The sequence below is a fragment of the Nymphalis io genome, chromosome 29, assembly GCF_905147045.1.
Source record: "Nymphalis io chromosome 29, ilAglIoxx1.1, whole genome shotgun sequence".
NCBI classification, from domain to species: Eukaryota; Metazoa; Arthropoda; class Insecta; order Lepidoptera; family Nymphalidae; genus Nymphalis; species Nymphalis io.
Window position 1 is genome coordinate 7,348,370 of NC_065916.1, and position 8,270 is coordinate 7,356,639.

Consider the following 8,270-nt stretch of genomic DNA (forward strand, 5'->3'; position numbering starts at 1 on the left):
CACTAAAAAGCACATTCAATTAGCAAAAACAAGATAAAATCCAAATAAAAAAAAATTAAACAAAAAACATAAAAAAAAAAAAATTGTGCCATACAAAAATAATATTGCTAACAATAAAGACACTACAAGAAGTAAGTATTATAATTCACAATATCAATCAAATCAATCAACAGCCAATCATTGTCCACTGCTGAACATAGGCCTCTCCCAAGGTGTGCCAAAGCTCCCTGTCCTCCGCTTAAGTAATTAACGACTAAAAAAATTCTGTGGCATAGATGTAGCTACACTGATATAAGATGTCAATGTGACTATGTCATAACAGGATTAATTTGGTATTATGGTATTGAAGTGAGTTCTAAATAAGTAATAACATAGAAGCCATCGATATAATCATAACTAAAATGATTTACATACTTTACTAGAAATTAAAAAAAAAAGTTATACATAATCAAGAATTGTGTGTTAACTATAATCCAAGAAAACTGGCACATAATAATACAAATGATACAAAAGCCAAAAGATAACAATAACGAAATTGATATGGATGTATTACTAGAAAATTAAAAAAGATCATACATATACAGGAGAAGTCTGTTACAGTAACAGCCTGTTAATGTCCCACTGCTGGGCTAAGGCCTCCTCTCCCTTTTTGAGGAGAAGGTTTTAGAGCTTATTCCACCACGCTGCTCCAATGCGGGTTGGTAGAATACACATGTGACATAATTTCAATGAAATTAGACACATGCAGGTTTCCTCACGATGTTTTCCTTCACCGTCAAGCACGAGATGAATTTTAATCACAAATTAAGCACATGAAAATTCAGTGGTGCTTACCCGGGTTTGAACCCACGGTCATCGGTTAAGATTCACGCGTTCTAACCACTAGGCCACTAGTCTGCTAACTATATACAAAATAAAAGCAACTAATAATACAAATAATACCAAAGCAAAAAAGATAACATTAACTAAATTGATATGAATATATTACTAAAAATTTCAAAAAAGATCATACATATACAGGAATTGTGTGTTAACAATAATTAAAAAGAGCCGGTTGGCGTGGTTGGTAGATACTTGCCTTTCATGCCGAAGGTTGTGGGTTCGATTCCCTCCCAGGACAGACATTTGTGTGCATGAACATGTCTGTTTGTCCTGAGTCTGGGTAAAATTATCTATATAAGTATGTATTTACAAAAGAAAAGTAGTATATGTAGTATATCAGTTGTCTGGTTTCCATAGCACAAGCTTTGTACAAGCTTAATTTGGGATCAGATGGCCGTGTGTGAAAAATGTCCCAGGATATTATTATTATAAAAATAATTAAAGAAAGTAATGACACATAATGAAATATAATAATGAAAAAATACATAAAAGTTTATATAAAAAAAAAACAAATGAATCTATTACATCTAAGTACATTTCAACAAAATAAGAGATAAGATATATTATTTTTTATTTCTGGTTGCTCTCTTGGTCTTGCTTACTTCAGAGGAAGACGGGACAACTTTACAACTTGGAAGAGTTATCTCGCTGGCTATATCAATAGACACAGTTAAATTAGAGAGATTCTCTTCAGTTTCTATACGATGTCTGGATCGACCAGGAAGCTTAACCATGACATTGCCTTCTAGCGTCCAACAGTTTCTCATTCCAAGAGTTCTACGTGCATGGAGAAATAGTGATTGGCGCTGATGAGTCAAAAATTCAGAAACAACATATGGAGAACCCTTCAGGCCTGCTTTCTTCTTCCACACAGTTGCTTTCAGAGACAAATTGCTGAATCTCACAAGAACGGGACGAGATTTACCCTCATTGCTTTTGTCTAGTCGGTGATGGGATAATTTTGTCAGCCGTTGCATCATTTATACCAAGCTTATTAATGCAGATGTAAGAGATGGTGATTGCAAGATCTTCCTCTTCTTCGGGTACTCCATTAAATAAAAGATATTTCCTTCTGTGCCTCATCTCAATATTATCAATAACACGGAATATATCAGCTATCTGTGGCTGTAAAATGTTCAAGATTGCCTAAACTTGTTCCTTGAAACAATTGAATTCATCATCCAGACTGCCAATCGAGACACTACTCACTGCCGATGACTTGAGCTGCTTCTCAAATTCTGACATCTTTTTAAATAAAGATGCTTCCAGTGCTTTTTGAGACTCCATTACAGTATACTAGTTTGCCATATTTGTGAGAAAAGCTAAGACTTAGTGAAATGTAATTGACATTAAGTTGGCCAGCAGGACTGAGTTATTGTGATTAAACTAGTGCTAAATACATTTATTCCGTAGAAATAACACTTGTATGTACAAAACACCTTTTAAAGTATTAAAACTGATACACAAACTGGTAAAAACTTGAAGATAAAGTAATAAAACAAATTTTATATACTTAAAAAAGTGTTATGTTTTTCTTTGCCTACCGCCAAAAAAAAGGAAATAATATATATCTAAATTAAATATGTTACGCACAGCATCTATCGCACATAGCCGTCAGTTCTAAAAGTGTAACCTAATTAATCGAAGAGATCAGCATTTTAACACTATATATTAGGATAGAGTAATTATTTTTAGTATTCAATATCTGATCCAGTAACGAGCAGTATTGTCTCTTAGGAATAAGTTATTAAAGTGTTAGTAGAAACATTGTTTTTTTTTTTAAATCAATGTATATAACCAAGTAGTTAATATTACATTAAAAAATATTTATGTTAAGCTTGTCCATATATATTTCAAATATTACAGTAACAGTAACAGCCTGTGAATGTCCCACAGCTGGGCTAAGGCCTCCTCTCCCTTTTTGAGTAGAACGTTTGGAGCTTATTCCACCACGCTGCACCACCACATGTGTATTTCACCACCACCACAATGCAGGTTGGTGAAATACACATGTGGCAGAATTTTGAAGAAATTCTACATATGCAGGTTTCCTCACGATGTTTTCCTTCACCGTCAAGCACGAGATGAATTATAAACACAAATTAAGTACATGAAAATTCAGTGGTGCTTGCCTGAGTTTGAACCCACAATCATTGGTTAGGATTCATACATTCTTACCACTGGGCCATCTCGGTTCATAATTAAAAGTACAATATAATAACTAGATGATTTTACCCTTCATAAAGAGATGACCCAACATTACCATACCGCAGAAAGAAATGTGTAAGAAAGGGTGTTGTCGTTAATCATTCACAAGTATCATGCATAATTATGATGAGTGAATGAATGAGTTTGAATTTGACTATAAAAGGTTTCTTACCTTCAGCCATTTTGGTATATATTCCTGCTGCCACTGAGTGATTTGAAACTTGAGCAGCAAATTTTATCCTCATTTTTTTATTTGAATTAGGCTCAATGTGTATTCAATGTGTACTCAATATTTACTCAAGCATCAACTACAAAATTAGAATTATTGTTTTCCAATTCATAAAATTGCCTGAATTGACTGGCTCCATTTAGTGATTCCTGTAAAATAATTATTAAAAATATTATAATTATTAGGTCTAATTTTTTTAAATATTATTTTTTATTTAACAATCGTTTTTATAAATCTAAAAAAAATGACTTACCGATTCACTGTTTGTACCTTGTTAGTAGGTCTTGGAGGTACTTCAATATAATCAACCTTAGGGTTGTACGATAAATTTTTCTTAAAGACATTTAATTCCACGACAATACATACTCTCATTAATAGCCCAAAGTATTCTGGTAGGTATTTTATCCCTGTACAATATTTTTTTGTGTTTCCACATTCATCTTTTTACTTAAGATAGATTTTAATGTGCTGGTAAACAAATCATTCTCCTCAATAGTTTGTAGCATCTTGGTGACCTTTCGTAGAGCCTCAATGCTATTATTTTAGCCTCCATATAATTCTGCAGTTCTGTTCACAGTAACAGTGCAAATGATGAACTCATTTTCAATTCAGAGTTTTTTTGACACTCAACAAATAACAGTTAAATTTGCTTTATTTTTTAAAATGTTTTAACAGTTTTTGTAATTTATTATATTCATACTACTTTTCAGTTTCCTTATCAACATTTCCCTTGTCTGATCATCTCCTTGTTGAATTGATCGGAATGATAATGTTTCTGTTAAAGCATAAATTCTGGACGGACCAGCAACAGCATCAAAAATGGCAGATTACACATCATTGTATCCTGAAAATGTAAATTTGATTAGAATCCTTAAATCAATTTAAAATAAGCTTGATGATACATTATGAATATGACAAAAAAATAATTATTATTATTTTATTAGCTTATGTGTAATATACTATGTCAACATGAATTGCACTTTCATTTTTTATACAAAAGCTAGCCTATGTCCTTCGTCAAGTTGACTGTCAAATTAAAATTATTTAGTGAAATTCAGATAAGTTACAAAATTAAAAATCCGACTTACTTTCACATATACAATATAAGAATGGATTATTAGGAAACACTGCTTAAAACATTTCCTTACATTTAAGTTTAAAGAATTTATTTCTCATAAAGAATTACAGAAATCACTTACATGAGAAAGTTACAAACTAATATAAAAATCAAAGCGTACAGTGTTACAAAAATTCATAAGAAAGAAGGTAGATGCAGAAATTTTTTCTTCTCGATCGACGATCGACGAGCTTGTTAAACATATCGCCCGCCGTGTCACCTCAGGAATACAAAAGTATGGATGCGGCATATTTAATGAAATCTGTTCATCATTTTATTTTATTATTTATTTATTTATTTTTTTTAAATATATATTTTCCTTTTTTTTCATTTTCTTTGTTTTTTTTTGTTTTTAGAATTTTTTAGAATTATTGTTTTATCATTTATATATATTTATTGTACTATGTTGTTTGTTATATAAAATCTTAGACGTTTTTTGAAACTTGCCATAGATGTGGGCTCTTTAATATCTCTCGGTAACCCGTTGTACAGCTTAGCTCCCTCGAAAGTAATTTTTTTTTTCCGTAATTAGTTCTAGGGATGCGCAAGGTAATATGATCTGCGTTGCGCAAATGAATTCTTTGTATAGCTGATTTTGTTTTAAAATTTAAATTTGTGTGGATTTCTTTATTCAATATTTTTCGTACTAATATGCACGTTTTATATATGTTTGAGCGATATTTACTATTTTAGTATTTTTATAAATTTTTTCAGATGATGTTTGGGAGTTGTAGTTAAATAACACTTTAATCAATTTATTTTGATTAAAGTGTTATTTAACTAAAAATTTCCTTACATTTCATGGTAACATCATCACCCTACTGTACACATAATATGTCTATATTTCTCTGCAATATAAGGCAGGTGTTTTAAATAAACTTTCTAGTGTTTTTTTTATAGACAAGTAAGTAAGTAACAGCCTGTAAATGTCCCACTGCTGAGCTAAGGCCTCCTTTCCCCTTTTGAGGAGAAGGTTTGGAGCTTATTTCACCACGCTGCTCCAATGCGGGTTGGTGGAATAGACATGTGGCAGAATTTCGATGAAATTAGACACATGCAGGTTTCCTCACGATGTTTTCCTTCACCGAAAAGCACGAGATGCATTATAAACAGAAATTAAGCACATGAAAATTCAGAGGTTGCCCGGGTTTGAACCCACATTCATCGGTTAAGATTCACGCGTTCTTACCACTGGGCCATCTCGACTTATAGACAAGTGGACAAGCATATTGGCCACCTAATGGTAAGTAGTCAACAATGGTCATGGACATTCGCATTGTAAGAAATGTTAACCATCACTTATATCGCCAATGGGCCACCAAACTTGGGAACTGAGATGTTATGTCCCTTGTGCCTGCAATTACACTGGCTCAGTCACCCTTCAAACAGGAACACAACAATACCGAGAACTGCTGTTTTGCAGTAGAATATCCGATGAGTTGGTGGTACCTACCCACTGGAAAATGGAAAGTATATAAGTGGGTAGATACCGAAGAACATTTTTTGAGCCGGACTTCGGAAACCAATGCAAAGTGATGCTGGGATCTTGAGAAGATAAAGATCCACACATGCAACAAATTCTAGTGTTTTTTTTTTGCGAACTAGTTGCTAAATAAAATACAAAATCAAAAAAGTCACTATCTCAACACCGAGTCTATATATCACAAATACACACTTAATACTACCAAAACAGCTACGGAGGAGCAAGCTCGACTCAACGTTATCAATGTAATATGGAATTAATTGGAAGTAGTTTTTTTATTAAAAATAAACATAAGTATAAGATAAAACGGCAACCGGCGGCAGAAGTGTTTTTTGTGCTTTAGTATGACGCGCGGACGTTATTGCTGCTATATCAATTTTTTTTAATACTTAATAATCAAGTAAGTATGTAATATTTCGTAATAAAATATATTTATTTGTTATCTGAATTAGATAAAAAAGGCTTAAAAGCAATTTACTTAAAAAATCAATTATTACTAATTATTATGGAGAATACGAGATTGTAATATCGGTGGTAACATTATATAACTTGAACATGTATGAATCTTGTGCTAGAAACGTAACAGAGAAACAAATAGACCAAGGGGCCGTGAAACCGCGATTGAGACAGAGATAGTTTGTCAATGTGCGTATAATGTTGCCATAGTAACTGCATTCCCCGTTTGGATGAATTTGAGTTTGAGTTTGGGTGAGTTGCATTGTTTGTTTTTGTTTCCGTTATCAATAGTATTTCAGCATCTTTATATGGTACTGGATTAGCATTCTCCTCAGATGTTGAAATCTAAAACACTGAATTAAATTATTAATAAAGAATGGTTGCCACATCGATTTCTATGTTAACAAATATAATGTTAAAAAATCCATCATTGTATATATGATTCGATATGATATAACGATTGTTTCTTGGCCTTTTTACTGTATTAGAATAGTTTTCTAACATAAAAATAAGCAAAAAATGAACAAAAAACACAATGAACCCATCAATTGTCAAGTTTGTTTCACTACTCAAGTAGCAACAAAACTGGTTACGCGATAAGTGACAAAAGATTTGATAATTCTATCTCTGTCTAAACCATTTGTAACGTAATTTTCTTTCTCTTTCTTGTGTAAGTGAGAAGGAAATCGTCATTGCGTCTATTAGTTTCTCTGTCTACGGCTAGAAATAATGGCGGGCTTTCCCTGTCAAGTGTCAACTGTCATCTACGTCGTCGTAAAAGAAAAAGAATACCATCGAATGGGGTGTTAACGGATCACGGGGTGACAAGGGACATCAATACATTTTTAATTCAAATCTTACTAGTAAGAATTTACGGCTATATTTATGGATGGACAATTTTTTTTTAATAATTTTGGAAAATATTTGTTCTAAGCGTTAGCAACACTAAGTACAAAGCCAAGAAAATTAAGAAAAAATCTCTGTCAAAGTTAAGCGGAATAAAGTACCGGTTATTTGTGTGTTTTAACTTTGATTTTATTACAAAAGTACTGTGTTTTGGGTTTCTTAAGTTATAAGAAACGGTCGCTGAACCGACGAGGCTTAAACCAAAAATGTAAATTATATTTGCCGTTTAACATCGGTATTACATTTTGAAATATCAACTGAAAATAATGTATTTTTGGGTTGAGTAGGGCTATCTAAAGGTGGATCGGGACAGGAACGAGGTGAATTAGGACGTGAAAAGTTGGTTCAAAAATGCGGACGTTAGAGGGGTGTGTTTCAAATTGATAGCCCTACGTAAAATAACCCAACTTTCTATCAATTTGCAATAAAAACATTAGTGGTTTATTATACGGTTGGTATAATTTTTATTACGAAAAGAAAATGTACAAAATTTTGTTTCGCAAAATTAAATTTAAGCACATACTATAATTCTGTCATTTTGTGCGGGTAATTCTGACTTTAATATTTCTCAATAATGATCACTATTTGCCTGCCAGCTAATTTACTGATATCTATATAGAACATAACAACTCACATTGAAAACAATAATTACATTAAACAAATAACCCATTCGTTATATATATTACATAATTTTTTTTTTTTCTATTTTAGAGCTTGGTCACCATTTGTGACAATGATGCTCTGTTAGTTATATAATACACATTTATTTTCTTAAATGTAAACATTTTTTGGTTAATTTGTACAATATTTTCCCCTCTATAAATGCTATAAAACTTATATACTTATATGTAAATACAACATATCTTCAGTTACAGCACATTCATTGCTGTGGCGGTTGTTACTTTGTTCATTAAATATGCAAATAAGTTTAATGGATGATGTCCGGAGCGAAGTCTTGAAGCCGTTATGAGGTCTTGATGACTATTGTC

At 32.2% G+C, this 8,270-nt stretch overlaps 1 long non-coding RNA gene across 1 annotated transcript; it reads right to left on the bottom strand.

The window, feature by feature from the left end:
* Window positions 1-1,469: 1,469 nt before the first annotated feature.
* Window positions 1,470-3,979, bottom strand: LOC126779723 (uncharacterized). Its single transcript, XR_007670391.1, has 3 exons — window positions 3,573-3,979; window positions 3,263-3,468; window positions 1,470-2,007 (listed from the first exon to the last, which is right to left on the bottom strand). It is a non-coding gene; the product is annotated as an uncharacterized LOC126779723 (long non-coding RNA).
* Window positions 3,980-8,270: the final 4,291 nt, after the last annotated feature.